The 22065-nt window shown below is 38.3% G+C and overlaps 1 long non-coding RNA gene across 1 annotated transcript; it reads right to left on the reverse strand.

The window, feature by feature from the left end:
• Nucleotides 1-850: 850 nt before the first annotated feature.
• Nucleotides 851-21560, reverse strand: LOC309631481. The gene is made up of 2 exons (XR_014246299.1): nucleotides 16922-21560; nucleotides 851-14515 (listed from the first exon to the last, which is right to left on the reverse strand). It is a non-coding gene; the product is annotated as an uncharacterized lncRNA (long non-coding RNA).
• Nucleotides 21561-22065: the final 505 nt, after the last annotated feature.

A 22065-nucleotide genomic window follows, 5' to 3' on the forward strand; every position in this document is an offset into this window, starting at 1 on the left:
AAATCTAGAGTGTGTCTATTTATGAAAAAATATCTAAAAGATTATTTCCTTCACTCTCTTTGGTGCTTGTATATTTGTCCTGGCAGCCTGCTGAGGTAGAAATAAACTTTGCATTTCAAGTTTAATTATCTGAGTTCCATAGTGTCGTCGTACACAGACGATTACTCACTTGTTTCCTGTGCCTCAGTATCATCATGTTGCTAGTGAGGGCAAAGAGGACAAAATCACATCCACTGAGATCTCATTGTCTCAGTCACTCACTATTGAGGATCAGATATACACACTACTATATATAAAATAGATAACCAACAAGGGCCTACTGTATAGCACAGGGAACTATATTCAATATCCTGTAACAAACCATAAGGGAAAAGAATCTGAAAAAGAATGAATACATGTACATGTATAACTGAATCACTTTGCTGTATACCTGAAACTAACACAACATTACAAATCAACTAGACTTCAATAAAAAAATTAAAATAAATTAAAATAATTTTTTTAAAAAGAGAATCAGCCTGAACTCCTAGGTTCTTAGACCTCCACAAAGAGTGAACTTTAATCCCTTCAGGAAATGAAATGAAGGAGGGATGGTTAGCGCATTGACTGAATTAACTGATCATTTGTTCAGTCAGGAAATACTTTTTGTCCCGATATTTTTACATTATTCTTTTTTATTTCCATGATGATGGAGATTATTCTAATATAATTACCATCCCTTTACTTTTGGAATAGTCTTTTAACTTTCAATTTCCCTGAATTATAGTCTCTCCTATACAAAAATCAAAACTACATACTTTCATCAGATTAATCTTGCTATACACTTCATTTTGATTAACAGTTTTCTTAAAAAAAGAAAAAACAACTTTGATTAGTTCTGTATTGTCTATTAAATAAATTTGGGGTCAATAGCTTGTCGCTGAGTCTTCTCCAAGGCCAGGCCCCAACTTACCCATTTAGCCTTGTTTCCAAATACTCTCCCTTGGCAAGATATTTCTCCAAAGTAATTTAGTAGACTTCCTAGCTACAGAATACCATTTGAGGCTGCATGATTAGCTACAAGGTGATCTATACAGAAGAAATAAATAGAAAAAGTGTAATCTATCCTCAAAGAGAATGTCTAACATCTAAAAACCAAATCCTCAGAAAAGAAATTTGATTCCTATCTATGATGAATATATTAAGAGTTGAAGGAAAGTGTACCAAAGTTGATGTTAAGAATTTAGCTTCTAAACTCCTGCTGTGAATGAATACAAGAACAGTGATTAAGCTAGGTCATATTTAGAGGAAGCCAAGAGGAATTCAGATCCTTGAGATTTGAGAGCTGATAGGCAATCGTCTTTAAGTTAGGCCCACTGTTTATTCATTCTTGCATCACCCAGTTTCTGATACTTAATACTCATTAAATATAGATTAAATGAATAAACAAATGACTTAATATATCATAATGTGCATGTTCTTGACCATTGCCTGAAGTATTAGGTTGGATTCTCTTGGGCAACTAAGATATACAGGAGCCACAAATGAATGATTATTGGGGAAATAATCATAAGGCTGGTAACTCTGGGCAATATAGCCAGGAGATACTACTGCCTAAGGCCTGTAAGGAAGTGCCTGAAAGTTAGATAATCTTATGTTTTTAATGTAATATAAAGGCAAATATAAGTCACCAGAAAGAGGAAGGGTTATCAATAAAATGTAAATGTATAGAGAACAGACATGTGGTTGTCAGTGGGGAGGGGTGGTGGAGGAGGGATGGATTGGGAGTTTGGGATTAGCAGATGCAAACTATTATATAGAGAATGGATAAACAACAAGGTCCTACTGTAGAGCACAGGGAACTCTGTTCAATTTCCTGTGATAAACCATAATGGAAAAGAATATGAAAAATAATATATATATACAGCTGAATCACTGTGCTGTACAGCAGAAAATAACACAACATTGTAAATCAACTATACTTCAATAAAAAATAAAAATGTAATGTAAATGTAATAAAGAGCTTTAATAAGCAATCTTTGATCATGTGTGTCCAGCACCAAGCAGGACAGAGAAACAATGAAAACAAGATGATTTACTAGGTCAATAATCACAGCCTTTTTCTGAATCTATTGAGATGATTGTATGGTCTTTATTCCTTAATTTGTTAATGTGGTGCATCACATTGATGACTTTGCATATAATGAAGAATCCTTGCATCCCTGGGATAAATCCCACTTGATCATGGTGTATGATCCTTTTAATGTGCTGTTGGATTCTGTTTGCTAGTATTTTGTTCAGGATTTTTGCATCTATTTTCATCAGTGTTATTGGTCCATAATTTTCTTTTTTGGTGATATCTTTTTCTGGTTTTGGTATCAGGATGATAGTTGACTGGTGGGAAGCAACAGCATAGAACAGGGAGATCGGCTCGGTGCTTTGTGATGACCTAGAGGGGTGGGATAGGGAGGATGGGAGGGAGGCTCAAGAGGGAGGGGATATGGGGACATGTGTATGCATATGGCTGATTCACTTTGTTGTGCAACAGAAATTAACACAGTATTGTGAAGCAATTATACTCCAATAAAGATCTATTAAAAAAAAAAACCACAGCCTTGTTCACATATCTTTCAAGGCTACCTCTTTCTGCTTAGATTTCAGGCTCAACAAGCAAATGCCTCATGACTAGAATGCTGATGAGAAAATTGCTACAGAAAGAGAATGCCCTGCAGAAAGGGCATACACGCAAAATATCTTGGTTGGAAAAGCAACTTCTCCACCATTATAAATAGAACATGTGTAGTCTATTAGAAACAGTTTCATTTATCTGGGTCTACTCATAAAATCTATGTTGGTTTGTTTGTTTCTGTGTTTAATTCTGGATCTGCAAGTTTGATTTGAAGACACAGGACAGATGTCGGCAAGTCACCTGGTTATTCGGTTCACTGAGGTCTCTTGGCAACCTCACGTGCCTGCCTAGCCTTCCGCTGGGCCTCCCTCCACCTCACAGCTCATACTGCAGCCCTCAGGGGTAAATCCCTCCATTTTTCCATCATCTCTTCCTTGTTTCGTGCAACATTAAAGATAATCACTGCTACAAGGACCTCCTGTACAACACAGGGAACTCTGCTCAGTATTATGTAGCAACCTAAATGGGAAAAGAATTTGAACAAGAATAGATACATGTATATGTAGATCTGAATCACTTTGCTGTACACCTGAAATTAACACAACATTGTTAATCAACTATACTTCAATATAAAATAAAAAGTTAAAAAAAATGTGAAGAGGCTTCTTTCTAGGGTGAGTAAGGAGCAGTGAGAAGAAAACAGACCTCTGTGCACTTCACCAGGGCTCTGTTACCAAAGGGACCTAAGGGGCCTGGGTTAAAATAACAGACATTCTTCTTTTATAATTGTCTTGGTTTGCATCTTATGATTTATCATATTTAAGGTAGTTTTTTGCATCGTTCCCCTCTAAAGGGTTTGTTCCACTTTAATACTGGGCCAGGACATATTCCTACTGCATTTATATGTTTTATCTCATCATAGATGGTCATCAAGTAACTGTGGCCCCAAAGAAGAGAGCTGGGGCTACTTCTAAGCACTGGCAAATCTACCTGTCAAAGCTACAGCCGTCTGGAGTGGTGGTCTGATACCTCAGACAGCAGCATCCATCACTGAATGCATTAAGCTGAGTCTTAAGCAGGGCTACTTGCTGGATTTTGTAACTTGAGGAAATCACTATTGAACATGTGCTTGGGTAAGTTAGGTTTTATGTAGACTTAAGCTGCCATATTTAGGGAGTATTTTGGCTGGATCGGTAATGAGCTAGCCATAGAGGTTACTAAGTTTCATGTCACTTTACTTTTGTGTTCTTTATGGTCTTTCTGTCCTGAGCTATGTATGGGGCCAGGTGAATCCTTTGCTCACTCTATTCTAATTATAACTAATACTGGAAAATGCAAATGGAAGACAGGGAGGGGAAGGGGTGGAGGGAGTGGGCTTATTGCTGGTGGCTGTGGAAACAGAACAAAGGGATGTGATCATGCATGAATGACCAGGATCGGGGACGGTACAGCTCCATAAAAAATGTTGTGGGTCAGTATAGCTGGGGAAATCTGTAGATTCAATGCAATCCTAATCAAAATCCTGGCAGGCTTTTTTGTAGCTATAAAAAATCTGATTTTAAAATTTATGTGGCAAGGTACAATTTACATTGAAAAGTTACAAAGTTGCAGGACTCATACTACCTCATTTAAAATCTTATTATAAAGATGTAATAATCAAGATGGCATGGAATTAGTGAAAGAATGGACACAAAGATCAATGGAACAGAATAGAGTTCAGAAATATATGTCCACATTAATATAGTCTATATTTTTGGCAAAGGTGCAAAAACAATTCAAAGAAAAAAGAAGAGTCTTTTCAACAATAGTAGTGGAGAAATTAGACATCTATTTGGGAAAAAAAGAACTTCAGCCTATTCCTCACATCTTATATAAAATAACTCAAAATGGATCATACATATATAGATAAACTGTTAAACTATGAAACTTCCGGAAAAAGAAATGATAAAATACCTGTGATTTGGATTAAGCAGAGAATTTCTCTATAAAACTCTGTAGGATGATCCATCGAACTTTTTAAAAATAATAAATAGGACATTTCCAAATTTTAAATCTTTTGCTATCTAAACAATTGTATTCAGAGATAAAAAAGACAAGCTACAGACTGGAAAAAATATTTGCAAATCATAATTGACAAAGCACTTATATGCAGAATATATAAAGAACTTCTAAAAACTCAACAATAGAAACAAATTCAATTAGAAAACAGGCAAAACTTTCAATAGACACTCTGCCAAAGAGGATATATGCCTGACGAATGAACACATGAAAAGATGTTCAACGTTATTCATTAAATGCAAATTAAAACCACAATGAGATTGCACTAGACTTTACACTTACACACATAACATCGACCTGATATTACACAGCGCTGATGAAGATGAAGGGCAACTGGGGTCCTCCTACATTGCTGCAGAGACTGCAAAACGAAGGCACCACTTTGGTAAACAATTTGGTGGTTTTGTGTAAAGTCAAACATACAGTGATCATAAGACCCAGCAACCCCCCTCTAAGTATTTACCAAAGATAACTGAAAACTGATGTCCATACAACTTTTATATGACATTCTGGAAAAGATGAAATTATGGGAACAGAAGACAGACCAGTGGTTGTCAGAATTTAAGGCTGGAGAGCATTTGACCACAGGGGCAGCATGAGGAAAGTATTTGGGGTGAGGAACGCGTCTGTATCTTGCATGGGGTGGTGGATACGTGATTCTATGCATTTATCAAAACCTATAGAGCTGGGGCTTCCCTGGTGGCACAGTGGTTAAGAATTCCCCTGCCAATGCAGGGGACATGGGTTCGAGCCCTGGTCCGGGAAGATCCCACATGCCACGGAGCAACTAAGCCCTGTGCGCCACAACTATTGAGCCTGCGCTCTAGAGCCCCCAAGCCACAACTACTGAGCCCATGTGCCACAACTACTGAAGCCCGCGCTCCTAGAGCCCGTGCTCCACAACAAGAGAAGCCACCACAATGAGAAGCCTACGCACCGCAACGAAGAGTAGCCCCCGCTCGCCGCAACTAGAGAAAGCCCGCACGCAGCAACGAAGACCCAATGCAGCAAAAATAAATAATAAAATAAAATAAATAAATTTATAATTTAAAAAACCTATAGAGCTGTCTACCATGAAGAGTTAATTTTATTCTGTGTAAATTTATAAAACAAAACAAGTAGGAAACATAGAATGAGTTGGTTTGGCAAAAGCAATGTCTCTTTTAGTTTGGTTTAACTCTGAATACCTATCATTACGATGACTGGATCAACGGATGGTCCCGCAGACAAAAGTGGTATGTATTTACGGTTTATAGAAACACGGAGTTGATGGGAGCAAAGGAAAGGGCGAGAAAATGAGATTGATATGGATGGAGTGCCAATGTGATCTGGGCTTTTTTCTAGGCTCTTAACACCAGTGATTTCTCTTTATATTGACAAGTATCACTACACTCCTTTCATGGATAATGAAACTGAGGCTTGTCCAGATAAAAAGAAAATTTTCTGAAGACACACTGCTTCTGTACACAGAATGCATAACACCAACCCAGGCCTATAATTTGGTGGGGGGGGGGGGAGCATGAAAATGAAGGAATACACAAGAAGGTGTTACACAAAATTCCGCTTAAAGTTTAATAACAATTGTCTCAGTTTTCCAATGATAACTCTACATAGTCTTGGGGATGTGATGGAGAAACACTGGCTGGTTGATGATGCGAATACATGGAGTTAAAGATATTAAACCAGCTACACCCAAGGAGCATTTATTTCACTTTCTAATGGGAAAGACTGATCTGGCGGTATGCCACAGGGCTCTGTGTTGTTCTATAATCTGAAACACAACTGGAGTGAAGGCAGGTCATGTATGCTGATCAAATTCACATGTATTACAGAGGCAGGTAAATGGTTTATCTGTTGGATGGAATATTCAAAATATCATGCCAGGCTAGAAATATGGGAACAAGTAAACACTTGAAATTCAGCAGGGATCAATATAAACGTGTGCATTTTAGTTCAGAAAAATTAATTGTATAAAACAGAGAGTGTGTTGCCCACCTTTTGTGAGAGTGAGACATAAAGGGTGTTTTTCTAGGTGATTGTCTGTAGCTTTTAAATTTCACAAAATTCAAAAAAAAATAGAGGATGAAGAATTTTGATTTTAGAGCAAGTTTGGGGAACACAGATCTGACTGCTTTTGCTGGTCAGATTGTAATATGATCATATATGCATGTATGTGCACGCTTGTTTGCGTGTGTGTATTGGCAGCTGTTGAGATCTGGTGAACAAGCTGCAGCATTCCTGATGGAAATGAGGTTAGCAATGCGAGAGTAAACTTTGGTTTTCTTATCTGTTAATTGGAATAATTAATTCAACTAATATTTGTTTAGGGTGTAACATGCATTCCAGATACTGTTTCCGGGGCTAATGTTACAGCAGTGAATTAAAAAATATAGAATTTTTTTTTAAATGAAGATATCTGCCATTTTGCGATATTTTCAGAATTGAAGGCATCTGGTTATTTATTATAGGCAGTCAATCATAGCCAAGCGTGATAGTTACTGACAGAGTGGATAAGTTAGCATAAATATACATTTTATGTCCTGATGACTTTTAGAAACTTCATGCAAAGATATTGATTTGCCAAGACAGAATTAAACCATTAGGCTGGTCTAGGCTGTAACTACAAAGATCACTTTGGGCATTTTAGTGTTAACCTCATTAAAATGTCTACCTCTGTTCAGTGATTCATTTGAACTGCGTTGCATGCCTGGCAAATTTGATATTTTAAAACTGTTTGAAACTGACAGAAAAAAAAATATCATACCAAGAAACGGGCCTGTTTGAATTGTCAGACCGCTGTGGGCGGCTGTATCCTATGGCGTTATACTCTTGCCATTGGCAAGCCATGGCCAATACGTATAATCTTGCCATTGGCAAGCAGCCCTGGGCACCAAACCTGGGGGCTCCACAAAAGCTGGTAATCTGGGCAGCTGACAGCAAAGCCAACACAGAAGCCTCACAGGGGCATAATTAGAATCTCTTCTGTCAGACTGAAAAATCATAAAAAAGAAGGGCCCCATGGATTATGTGCAAATATTGGCTAGAATAGAATCACTTGCAAAAGTAAGAAGGAGAGATGACTTCAGCCCCTCTGGAAAGACTAGGAAGGACTTGTATAACCTACCTCCAATTACAAAGGGAGAAAAAGAACCACTTTTTTTTTATTGAAGTCTAGTTGGTTTACAATGTTACGTTAGTCTCAGGTATACAGCAAAGAGATTCAGTTATACACATTTTAAGGAGGAAAAGGCAATTGAAATTTTATTTGCATAACTTTCACAGGAGGGAAACAATGTAATGGCCCTATGGCTTCTGTGCCTGGTCAATTTGCTCCTCTGGGCTGGTCTGCCAGCCAGGGGTCAAGCAAGGGATGTTTCTGGATGTTTGCCTTTCATTAAGGTTTATTTTCAATGTGCTTAGGAATATATTAGTATATTTATCCTAGAGTCAGAAAATCAGAGCATGAATTTTAGCTGGGAGAGAATAAGAATGAGCGATTGAGACAGATATTCTATAATAAATAACTGACCCCTTACAGCTTATTTGACACCCAGGTACTATTTTCACAAATCTAGGCTGGCAGCTTAAGCACATTCAAACCACATCTAGAAGAAATCTCTGGGTCACCATCACCAGTTATGATGTTTAGGATGTGTCTTTCCATTGATCCGTCATTTACTGAGAATCTACCACCTGTCAGGCACTGCAGATCCCTACCTGTCGAGATTACATCACTGCTTCCTTCAAACTGTTCACTAGTTAATGGAAAAGAAAGAGACATCCACAGATAATGACAATGTACTATCATAAATTGTCAATTTTATGCAACTTTGTCTCAAACTGGGTAATTGCAGCGGCCTTCTCAGAGATTAAGTTTAGAACAGAACCTCCAAGAACACGTGTATTTTATCCAGGTGAATGTGGAAGGAGGTGGAGGGGAAATAGGAAATTCTACATGAGAGAAGCAAGGTAAGGATGGTCAGATGCTTCAGAGAATTTTACCTAAAAAATTTGGGAAGTAAGTCTATAGTCTGACGACAGTACCAAATGACACTGAAAAGGTAGTAGGAATCATAGCGTGAATCCTTTGCTAAGGAATTTTATCCTAAAGGCAAGAGCAGAGTCCAATGAATGAGGATGTTCCTTTTCTCCAGGGTGTGGTTGGATCAAGGTCATCTGGGGCTTTTTGGTTGAATTACAGAGAGACCTGTAGTGGAGAGATGGCTGCTGAACCATTGAAAACACTCAGCAGGGAGTTTGTTGGTGGGAGGAGGACAAAAAGGTGACATCTGGCATCAGGGCAGGATTGCCCCTCAGGAATCTGTCTGGGGACTATTTGAAGCAATGAACCCAGGACTGATTATGGGATGGTGTCTTCCCTTAATTGCCACTTTTATATCAGGCTTGAAGAATGGAATGTATTAAAAAGCTTGGGAGTTCTTTAGAATTGGCCATAAAGAAAACATAGGATAATTATGACATGGGTGATTGAATCATATCAATTTCTGTGACATTAATAATTCTGAAGAGTAGGTGTAGCTCTTACACCAGAGCAAGGAAGCCTGGTGGTGAAGGCTTCATGTATAGATCCTATCTGGATTTTGTGGGCTGGTGAGGAAGCCTCCAGAATGTGGGCTTGAAGGGGCTGGAAAGAATTCCCTAGAAGCAAGGGGTAATTTTTGGAATGCTTTTCACAGCTGTAAATAAAAGTCAACAGCACCTGAAGCTCTCAAAGTGCTGACAGCGGAATTCTGGGGTTTGCGAACCACATCTGGCCCTTCTGCAAGAGCAAATTGTCCTGTCCTGCTCACTCATGGTCCTGTGTGCCATAACTTCCTGTCCCACAACGATTTCCTCTTTAGTGGTCTGTTGTGTGCCCTCTCCTGGGGTTCTACAAGGGGAGGCTGCTGTTGGTTATACTTGAACCTGCCCCCATGGCATTGCTCCAGAATGCCAGGGGTTGTTCCCTGACCTGTGGTTTGATGGTCATAATAGAGGTAGGCCTCAGCGCCCATAAGGCAAAGGATATAACTTAGGTTGGACTTCAGTTTTTCTCCCAAAGGCTTTTGTGTCTTTGAGTGACTGCCATACCTTAGATTTTCTTCAGGAGAAACTGAAGAATATTAGCCAAATTTTGTTCTGAGATTTTACAAGTCCCTGGATATGATATCTTTGTCCGATTTGAGAGGAGGGGAACAGTTGCATTGTAACCCATGCAATTCATCTGGAATCCAGGCCACAGAGCATGTAAAATGGGTGCAAGCTCAGTGATGCACAGATTCATTACTCACTTAACCAGGTGACCATGCCCCATGTCAGTCCTGTCATCTCCTCTTCCAGCAGAAGGACCAGGGCTCAAATCCAATTGAAAATTTCTTTGGTTGTAACCCTCCATATACCTGCCCTACCTATTTCCTTGAAGCAGGCTGTTTCAGAGCAAAGCCGAACTCTTAACACAGGATGTTATAGACTTCCAAAGTGCTCTTTGCTCTAAAATGTATCTCTCATTGACTTCACCAAGCGTTCTGCCTTAGAAAGCCAAGGTAAGCCAGGGCCTCCCACATTTTGGTCATTACTGTACCATTCTCACAATTTTTGACATTGGCACTAATTTTTACTTAACATGTTTCCCTCCTTTTTTCTTTTTTTTCAAATTAATTTAATGCATTTATTAAGAGGGAAATTTCCCATCACTACTAAATAAGAAAATAAACAATATAATAGGACATGGGTGAAAGATATTTTTCCAAATAAATGTAAGAAAAACATAACAATTAAAATAAATCCTATCCATCTATGTAAAACTAAATCATTTCACAAACTATGAACTAAAACATAGCTAGTAGTATTTGGTACCATAATAAATAAGCATAATTTCTCTTGTCAAGGAATTCAGAATATAGGAAGGGAGAGAGACACATCAATAGACCACTGTAGATTGATGTCAGCATTTCTGGGATGAAGATAATCCCAGAGCACTTTACAGGCACAAAAGAAGAGCATTTAGCACTGCAAGCTTGTTTCAGAGAACTTGCTGGGGCAGGTGATGTCAGATCCAAGTGTTTGGTAAGGGGCTGGCAGAGGCCATGGTTATATGACAAAGGATCTCCCAAGCAGAGAGACAACATGAATAGTCTAGATTCCAGAAAAGGCATGGGATGAGTGGCATTTGTGTTGCCATAGTGAACAGTGAGGTCAAGGAGTGATGGGAAGCAGTTGAGGTTGAAGGCTAGGCAGGTAGCTTGCACTTCATTTTGTAAGTAATGGGGTGAGAGTGATGGATTTTACACTTTTCAGCAGGAGGTTTTAAAAGAATGTTAGAATTGCAGTCTAGCAAGTAAATACCACTTAGTGAACAAGGAAAACAAAGGAGAGAGGGAGATGGAAAGAAAGCTCTGAGAGAGCAGAACATCGCTGCCTAAAAATGATAGAGATTGGCTGTCCTTCCCTCCTGGTCCAAGCAAGCTTGTTCCAAGAATAGTTTGTTGAGGTGTATGTTGAGGTAGTGAGGATGGGTAGGACAGCACCAATTTTTCTGTGATGGTTGACAGCAAACCTTGAGAGCCGGCTTCCTTGACATTGATCTATTCTTCCTATGAGCTGATCCTTTTTAAAGACTCCTGTAATATTTCTTAAAGTCTCCAGGCAAGAATTACTTCCAGGGCCAGAGTCATGTCTTTGTACTCTTGTATATGATTACAAGAGTAATCTCTTCCTTTTCAAAGGCCTAATTTTTTTCATCTCTAAGATGGAACCAATGAAAGTCACCTTGAAAGGGAGTCTTGAAGATCAGTTGATATAAAGCATGTGAAAATGCCTTGCCCTGGGGTTTACACACACCACAAGGACTCAGCATTTGTTAGTTTTCTATTTCATTTGTTACACAATAGTAGGCATGTGATGGATGTTTGATAATGATGGTGACTTTGGAAAGGATTGATCAGCACATGCTTTTGTGGATTGGAAATGTGATTAAGGAAACAAAATGGACTTCAGTCTTTTGTTTTGATGACAGTTCAAATAATTTGGTGTTTGGATCTTCACTGTATTTGAAGTTATTGTAGACTGTTCTATGCTTTAGTGTGACTAAGTGACAAAAGGGAACCCAGGCTAAGAACATCCTTGATTCTCTATTAACCCTGATACCGACCATAATTCCTCCTGCTAATAGACTATTAGTCTATTAGTCAGCACGCCTATAATAAGGCCTGTCAAAATCTATATGTGTGCTGAACCCATTGTAGGAGAATCCAGCTTCTGCTGAACCGTGATGTCTCCAACCACGTCCTCAGACCAACCTGGAGGACAAGTAATCAGTTCACAAAGAGCTTATGTTTAAGATAGTTCATCTTCCTTTACATCAGCTATTTACACCAATGTGATTAAAAGATCAGATGATGGCAAGGACTCTCAAATGCGATGAAGTGCAAAGTAAAATCTATTCCTCAGAAATATTTTACGTGGGTCTGGGCAGTGCTGTTGATCTCCCATTTATTAAAGTTTTATATGTGCCAGGAACTGTGCTAAGTGCTTGACATACATTATTTCAGTAAATGTTCCCTACAAGCTTATGATATACGTGTTTTTTAGAGATGAAACAAACTGAGCCTGAGAGAAGTGAAATAACTTGCCTAAGGTTACAATGCCAGTTAAGAAGCAATCTAGATATCCAATTCCTGGTCTACCTGTAGCCATTGTTCAGGGAGGTTGCTAGATCCTCATTTGTCAGATGATAAAAAATATATTTCCACTAATATGAAACTCACTGGGGAGACATGGAAATCAAGTAAGTGAATAAATATGAAGAGGATCAAAAAAAAACTAAATGACTTAGCATGAGAACCGTAGCTAATGTATCTCTATCATACCCAAAGCAGAGTATCATAAAAAGGAGATGCCAAATAAGGACTTGTGTGTGAAGTTGGTTGTAAGTGTAAATTAGGCAAGTTAAACTGGAAGCAAACAAGTGGGGTAAAGTAGTTTGGGGGAAGGCACCAGACTTCTGATTAATGTAATATTGGGTTGATGGAGTTGCCATGGACTCCACATAGATTACCCATTTCTTCAAACTTAGTAGGTAGAAACCCACCCCACCAATATCCTGAACAGAATGACATCTTTTTTATTTTTTTAATTAAAAAAATTTTATTGAAGTATAGTTGATTTACAATGTTGTGTTAATTTCTACTGTACAGCAAAATGATTCGATCATACATATATATACATATATTCTTTTTCATATTCTTTTCCATTATGGTTTATCATAGGATATTGAATATAGTTCTCTGTGCTATAGAGTATGACCTTGTTGTTTATCCATTCTATACGTAATAGTTTGTATCTGCTAATCCCATACTCTCAGTCCATACCTCCCCCAGCCCCTCCCCCTTGGCAACCACAAGGCTGTTCTCTATGTCTGTGAGTCTGTTTCTGTTTCATAGATAAATTCATTTGTGTAATATTTTAGATTCCACATATAAGTGATATCATATGATATTTGTCTTTACCTAACTTACCTCACTTAGTATGATAATCTCTAGGTCCATCCATGTTGCTGCAAATGGCATTATTTCACAGAATGACATCTTATTCTGATGATTCCTGCAGAGGGTCTGACCTTCCTTCGCACCCTCCAAAAATCTCTTAAATTGACTTCTGCAGAAAATCTTTCCAGATGTCCCCAGATATCACTTTTCCCTCCTTTGAGGAACAAAGCAGCATGTGAATAGCTTTTAGAGGACATCATTTCTGACCTCTTTGTTTGAAAATTATTTTCTGGCTTTTATATATAGTCCCTATAATCACAGCATCAGTGGATAGCAAACAGGATCATTTTTTTCCCACTAAATTTAATCAAATTGCTGCAAATTCCAATGATGTATGATTCTCTCACAGAGATGCATAAATACTGGCTGAATAAAAACTGATGGTTGATGTGTTCCAACTTTCTAATGGTGCAAAGTCACACTGCAGTGACCGGTTCACAAGTGTTCACCAGTATGGCACGTTTGGAATAAAATCTCCAGCTGGAAATGTCTTACTAGGCATTACTCTGTGTATGTGTGCTCTGAAAGGAAAAGAAACTGGCCCTGAACTGGGTTGGTCCTGCAGACTTGCTGGATTTGGTTAGCGGGATTAATTTGGCAGAGGCATTCCTTGCCACTGGGAATGACTAAGTCACCAGACCATAACTGCATACTTCTTCAGTGGGGAAGGATGCTACCAGCAAGGGCAGATACATGTTTTGCTTTTCATAAAGGGATCATTAAATTTTATTTCCATTCCCTGCTGTTATCACCATAGGCGTAGGTCTAGATGTGAGCCCAACAGGGATAGAGGTGAGATATCAATATGAGAGTCAGAAAATATGCTGTGGTCAGATTCATCCATCCTGTACTTAGACTTCGTTCCTACATCAAGAGAATTGTGCCTGATTTCATGCTCCTGGTAAAGGGTATGATCATCACGAATGATGGTCACCAAATATGTCCAGCACGTGGTACTGCTGCCAAAATTTCGGCCTCTGTACGTTGGCACCTAATCAAAATCATGGAGTCAGAGTTTTGGGTAAGAAGAAAAGAGTAGCTTTATTTCTTTGTCAGGCAAAGGAGGCCATAGCAGGCTAGTGCCCTCAAGATTGTGTCCTCCTTGACAGGGTTCAGTGAGTAAAACTTATAGGGTTAGCTCAATAGGATTCCTGATAAGGGTCAGGGCAGGTGCGGGGTCTGCATTCTTCCTTTCTCTTGGAACATTTCAAAGCTGTCAAGGCTGGCGTCGTGAGGTCCAGAGATGGGCTCTGCGTTCTCCAGGTTTATCGTACCATGACCTTCTCTTCTGGAATGAAGAATGCTTACAAAGAAGAAAAGTGTTAGTGTTTCAATGAGGAAAAATACCAGGTGCCTGATATAGTTTTAGCTAACGAGTGAGTTACCTTAAGCAATTGGGTGCAAAGGAATCATTAATGAAAGAAAGAAAAAGATATATGGGAAAGAGGGCGTGCAAGTGAAGCATAAGGTGATGGAGACCTAGCTAGTCCAGTCAGTTTTAGCTACAACTAAACTTCCCGGTTTTTTGTAGTTGAATGTGTCCATATGACCAGTTCTGGGTGAGGATTTGTGAGCAGAATTGATGGGTTGCTCTGTCATCCTGGCTGCAATGAGGAGACATGAGGACTGACCCACAATGGGCAGGACCCTAAAACCACACCTTTCTTGTAATAGGTCATTAGCTTCCATGCTTGTTCATTACATGGAACAACCTTGCCATTTATGGTACATGGGGACTGCCCAGTCCTCACAAACACAAACTTTGGGTAGGCCTAGCTGTCAGGTTTCTTACTGAACAAGGAATTTACCGAGCACTGCTTCAAGGCAGACATTATCTAGGCACCAAATACACCGCATTGAACAAAGATCTTTATGCTGTCGAAGACCAGAAGAATCCATAAATTTAGGCCATGTGAAGTTAGCACTACTTGGGTGAAATTTTGATGTTGGGGAGGAAGATCGGGTCCTTTTTTTTTTTTTTTCCTCTGGATATTGCTAGGCTCAGGATGCCATATACTTCTGGACAGTTTTGGGTTGGGAGAAATAAGAGGAATTGGGACATGGTTGGGGAAAGTGGGTAAGGAGGGACATTTACACTGGCTCTAGGCTTTCAGAGAGGTGCTAAGGAGACTGCCTTTGGTTTCTGGTCCAGCCATTCTTGTCACACTAAGACAGTGCATAGGAATTTAGGAATATAGAATGCTCATTTGACTAATAATCTCTAGCTTTGCAGTTTTTAGAAACCCAGCCTAAGGGGGTTCTGGCCCAGGGAAGGAAAATGACAGGTGACCAAAGGCAGGGGATATTTGGAATAGCAGTCTTTCCTGGAAGAGGCTCTTTGGCTCTGTGATATGAAGTGAAATTTTGTTTTATACAAACTCGAGGTGGCTTTTCAACTGTAATACAGATTTTTTTTTTCTGGTAATTCACAAAACCCCTAAATGGAATGGTGTAACTTTACTTTTGTGGCAAACTGTAAAGTTTTCTCTGACCTTACACTGACCCTCTTCCTTTAAATGACTTCTCTTTGTCAACTATTCCTAGATAAGGATGTAAGTTTCCCAGGCTTACAATGCCTGCCACACCAAAGCCCATCAAATTCGGAGGTAGCACATGGCCCCTTTTGTTTCTTTCCCCTGTAAAGCCCTTTTGACTCATCATGTCTGGGAAACACTCTGCAACATTGTTCCTATTGTAACAGCCTAAATACAGTACCCATTTTCTTGCAGCCTGGGTCCAGGAGAAATGTTTAAATTTTGACAGTTTCTAACAGATGTAGATTCCTAGCACTCTTGAAAAAGAATTTTAAAAAGTTTACAAATAGAGACATTGGTCAGACCAAGAGGATTTATGATTGGTAAGAAGGTAGGAGAGGACATCTTTCAGAAGAGCTGAGTGACTCATGACCCAAAAATTTTCTGTTAAATTATAATAAAGTCATGCCTTTTATGGAGCGGAGAACTTATAATGCCATTTGCAACATGAATGAACCTAAAGATTACCATACTAAGTGAAGTAAGCCAGTCAGAGAAAAACAAATATCATATATCACTTATATGTGAAATATATTTTTTTAAAAAAAGGAAGCAAATGAACTTATTTACAAAACAGAAATAGGCCCACAGACATAGAAAAACAAACTTATGGTTACCAAAGGGGAAAGGGGAGGGTATAAATTAGGAGTTTGGGATTAACATATACACACTACTATATAAAAAATAAACAAAAAGGACCTACTGTATGACTCAGGGAACTATACTCAATACTCTGTAATAACCTATATGGGAAAAGAATAGATATATGTGTAACTGAATCACTTTGCTGTACACCTGAAACTAACACAATACTGTAAATCAACTAAACTTCTATAAAAAAGAGCTTATTAGAGTTCCATCAATTAAAAGAGACATGAAAGTAGAACATCTGATTATCTTCAGAATGTAGCAATAGTAATTATAGCTTCTATCTATTGAACATCTTCTATAGGATAGTTACTTGAATATATACAAATTATCCAGAATTATGCATGAAAATGAGGAAGAAATTATATTCATTTTCTATCACTGCATATCAAATTACCATAAATTTAGTAGCTTGAAACCACACCTATGATCTGCTTCTGTAGGTCAGAAGTCCAGGTGAGCTCAGCTGGTCTCTGGTCAGGTACCATGAAGCTTGAATCAATGTGTTAACCAGGCTGAGAGCTTACCTGGAGAACTGGGGGAAGAATCCATTTCCAAACTCAAGCAGCTGGTTGACAGAATGCATTTCGTTATGGTTATAGAACTGAGATTCCCATTTCCTTGCTGGCTGCAGAGGGTCTGTCTCTACCCCTAGAGGTCCCCGCATAGCTCCCTCCTCCATCTGTAAACCAGTAATAGCACCTTGAGGACTTCTTGTGCTTCAAATATCTGTGACGTCCCCTTCTGCCTTCTTCTGCCTTTTAAAAGGAACATATAATTCGATCAAGCTCATCTGGATAATCTCCCAAATTTAAGGTCAACTGATTTGCATCTTAAATTACAAGTGCAAAGTCCCTTCGCAGAAATACCTAGATTCGTGTGTTTGAATCCCCAGGGAATGGAAACCTTGGGGGAAAGTGGACAGTCCTTGGAATCCTGCCTACCACATAAAGTCTTAGAATTTCTCAAAATTGAGCATGTTGAGGTATGCTAACAGATCTAAATTCCTGCTCTGCAAATGTTTTCATCTCTCTGTGTCCTCATATCCATGAATCTAAGAAGCCACTTGGTAAACAGAGCTCTTTTTTAGGAAAAAAAAAAAAAAAACACCTTCATCACCCTTCCATCCCCCACATACATATACACACATACACAACATGCACACACACTTTTAGTTCTAAGGTAACTCAGAATATCGACTTTTACTTTTCTAGTGAGGAAAAATTTGTCACAGCACCCATTAACCTGAAAGATCAACACAAACAAAATTAAAAAATTGAGAAATGACACAGCACTAATTTGGGATTATAACGAATTTGTAAGGTGAAGCAAAGACGGGCGTGCTTGCATATATGCTCTAGACACATTACCACACGCCCGGTTTGAAGTCTCAGAATCAGCTCTAAATCATGTCAGCCTCACAATGTTCCTTTGTTTTGAATCCTCTATCAAAGTGCCAAAGCCATTCAATGGACTCTCCTTTGTAAATGCTGACTGCTTTGTCTTTACCAATTCACAGTATCCAGCTGAAGCTCAGATGTCACAGTTTGTGAACAACCGGCTTCCTTCTCTCTTTCTCTTGTCAGACTGCCAAGAAGCTGGCAATCAACCAAGGCTGGTTCTACTGGGTAACTCTTCATGCTGGCAAGTGTCAAGTTCCCCCTAAAGAGACCCCTGGTTTATAATTCCAGAGTTCAATGGGGAGGAAACAGTTTACTGGCATCTGTTAGCAAATAGGGACTTTCCTTATGTCTCCCCTAGGCTCTAATCAGACAGCACTTGCCATCTTTCCTGTTCCCACTCTAATTTCCATCTCAGGGTCTTCATTTATGTTTGTCCCCTACCTGAGAACTTCCTTCTTTCTTTCTACTTATTTAGAAGGTTGTAAATTCTTGATTCAATTTATTTAATACTTATAGGCCTATTCAGACTGTCTGCTTCCCTTGTGTGAGTTTTGGTAGTTTGTATCTTCCAAGGAATCAGTCCATTTCATCTATTACCAAATTTGTGGGCCTTTGTTGTTCATAGTTCTGAGTATTCTTTTATTTTTTAGTCTTTTATCATTGTTTCAACATACACAGGATCAGTTGTGATGACCTATGTCCGATATGGAAATTGGTATCTCCTCTCTGTTTTCTTGATGTCAAATAACAACCAATTAGACTTAGTTAAGGGGAGATTGTATTGAAAAGACTATTCCGATAGGGAGAAGATTCCAAGCACAATCTACAAGCCAATCAAAATCAAACAGAAAAAAGTTTCCTTTCCTAGGGAGGGGGGAGTAGGACGAACAGGAATTTTGAGGGGAAACTGAGTAAGAATGAACAGACAGCATCATAATTAAGGTGGTCTGATGGGATATGCTTCTGTTTTTCACCGTGGTCAGCCAGTTCTCAGGATGAACCTAAGGAGGGGTGTTCTGTTTTACTGCTTGTTCAGACTGGGAGACAAGCCAAAGTTCAGGGGTCCTTGGGGAGGAGAGAAGCCTGCCTAGAAACTGGCCAAGCCAGGGTAGAGGGTAAATTGTGGGCAATTGTAAACACTTGGTCATTGCTCAGCCTGGCTAGAGGTTTATCAGTTTCACTGATATTTTCAAAGAACCAGCTTTGGATTCATTGATTCTCTCTATTATTTTCCTGTTTCCAATATCATTCACTTCTGCTATAATTTTTATAAATTTTTGTATTCTACTTGCTTTAGGCTTAAATGGGTCTTCCTCTATTTTCTTAGATGGAAGCTTATATTGTTATAAAAGTCCTTCCCTGTTTCTTAACATACACATTTAGTGCTATAAATTTCCATCTGAGCATTGTTTTTTCTGCATCCCAACTTATTTTGATAAGTTGCATTTAGATTTTTCCTTCAGTTCAAAATATTTAAAAAATATTTTTCTAGAGATCTCTTTGTCCTCTGTGTTATTTAGGAGTGTATGTTTAATTACCAAATATTGGGGATTTTCCAACTATCTTCCTGTCATTGGTTTCTAGTTTAATTCCATTGTGGTCTGATAACATACTTTGTTTATTTGTACCAATCTGTTAAGGTGCATTTCATAGTCTGGAATGTCATCTGTCTTGGTGAATGTTTCATGTGAACTTGAGAAGAATGTGTATTCTGCTGTTGTTGAAGGGATATTCTATAAATATCAGTTAGATCAAGTGGATTGAGAGTGCTGTTTAAGTCAACTATATCCTTGGTGATCTTCTTCCTGCTTGAGCTACCAAATACTAATAGATTGTGTTGAAGTCTCTGACTATAATAGTGGACTTGTCTATTTCTTCTTGTAGTTCTGTCAGTGTTTGCCTCATGTATTTTGATGCTCTATTAAGTACATAAATGTGTAAGTTTGTATGTGTTCTTGGAAGACTGACAGCTCTTCGTCCCTGATAGTTTTCCTTGTTCTGAAGTCTGCTTTCTCTGAAATTGATAGCACTATTCCAGTTTTCTTTTGATGTTTTAGCATAGTATAGCTTTCTCTTGCACCGTTTACCTACCTGAGTCTTTTTTTTTAATGGGTTTCTGTAGACAACATACAGTTTGGTCTTGTACATTCATTCACTCTGGCAATCTCTGTCTTTAATTGGTGTATTCCTTCTACATGTTTAGACCTTATTCATCGTGACAGGCAAAATAATGTCTCCCAAAGATATTCATGCTTTATTATCTGGAAACTGTGACTATGATGCATTTCATGGCAAACAGGAATTTGCAGAAGTGACTAAAGTTGAGATGGAGAATGTTTTTTCTAGATTTTCTGGATGGACCCAATCTAAATCACTGTGAAAAAGGAAGGCAGCTGAGTAGGTCAGAGTATGTGCTGTGAGAAGGACCCAATCTGCCATTGCTAGCTTTCAAGGTAGAAGAAGGGGTCCATGAGCTAAGGAATGTGAGATGCCTCTAGAAAGTGGAAAAGACAAGGAAATGGAAAGCTACAGCAAAAGAGCCTACAGTAAGGACCACAGCCCTCCAATACCTTGGTTTTAGCCCAGTGAGACTGTCTCAGATTTCTGACCTATAGAACCATAAGGTGATACATCTATATTGTTAAACTCTCTAACTTTGTGGTAATTTGTTAGGGTAGCTATAGAAAACTAATAGACTCACATTTCATATTTCAGGATCAAATCCAGTCTAAATCTCCCTGGTATAGGTAGTACTTATATACCAACCTGGCCTGGGCTTCGATTTCTTTTGTGGTAAATCACCTTCCTACCATTCTTACCTGTTTTTGGTTTCACGCATTTCGGTTTGTGTATATGAGACAGAGTTAGTGTTTGTGTTGTTGCTATTCTTCTTTACCAGCCCCACACTGAGCTAAACTAATATTTGTTCCTAAAATTTTTCAGTTTATATATTTCTTAGATGCATATTAGAAGTATAAAAGAATAAGGCCAATTTGATTGAGGAGAAAGACCACGTGCTGACATTAGATAATCAGAGATGCTAATTCCATGTTACCTAAAATGACACCCAAATCTCAGTGCCCTCATCTGTAAGATAGTAATAAACATACCTACCCCAGTGAATACTTGTAAGGATTCAAGTCAGAAGCATGTAAATTGTTTGCCACTGAGTATTTGTTTAGATATTAGATATTCCAGTGCTTGATTTTCTTAATAGAACCGAAATAAGCAAGATAATTATCAGCATGAAATTTTCACTTCTGTTGCTCTATTTAAAAAATAGCAGTGGGAGACAAGGAGAAAGTTTACACCTAGCATTTTCTTGAGTGAGTGCACACAAATACTTCAGTTCTTGAGGGTCAACAGTCCTGTCCATAAGATGATCTCCTGTTCAATCCAATTATATGTAAGTAAACATGACACTTGTGCATACATCGCTCATTTCCATGGTCTGAAAGATAACAATTACATTGTTTTCCCTTCATTTAGTTCATACTCATGAGCTAATTGGACATGCATTACATTATTTCAAAATTCTATCTTGTCAACAAAAACAGGCACTTCATATGATCATTTTCATTTTAATGTATTTTTGGACTGGTAGGCAGTTTACTGGTGACATTTTACGAAAATAAATTTTGTTTTCACAGCACATAGAAGAAAAAATTTTATTAATTTGAGTGTTGTGGGCTTTTGAAAATAATTTAATTACATATAACTGATATAATTGTTATTTGACAATACAGATGCACAGAGAAGACTCAGAAAATTCAACAGAATATCTTTAAATTCAGTCATTCCCTTTATACATATATATATGAATGATATATGTCTATATCATATACAGATTATATAGATCATTCCTTGTATATATATGATGTATATATAATATATATCATACATACATGACCATATATACATATAAGATATATCGATAATATATCATATACATACATATTTATATGTGTTTTACATTTGTTTTAAATTTATAAATAAGCTTGTTTTAAATTTCCCAAATACTATGTAGTTGAAAGTGGTTTCCGGTTTGCCTCTTGCAGGCCCTTTTGAGATAAAATTCTCCATGGGTCCATCTTGTCTTTGCACATCTGGGGCACAGAAGCAGTGAGGTCTTTTTAAGAGACTATCTCTTCAAGGATATTTATAATCCAAACAGTCTCCGAAGGTAGAAATTGTATCTTTCTCCAGAGCAGAGGAAAGGTTTCCTTACTCTCCAGTCTAGTAAATGTAGTGCTTTCCTCCAGGTAACA

Source organism: Balaenoptera borealis, assembly GCF_965194805.1.
Source record: "Balaenoptera borealis genome assembly, chromosome: 6".
Taxonomy (NCBI): domain Eukaryota; kingdom Metazoa; phylum Chordata; class Mammalia; order Artiodactyla; family Balaenopteridae; genus Balaenoptera; species Balaenoptera borealis.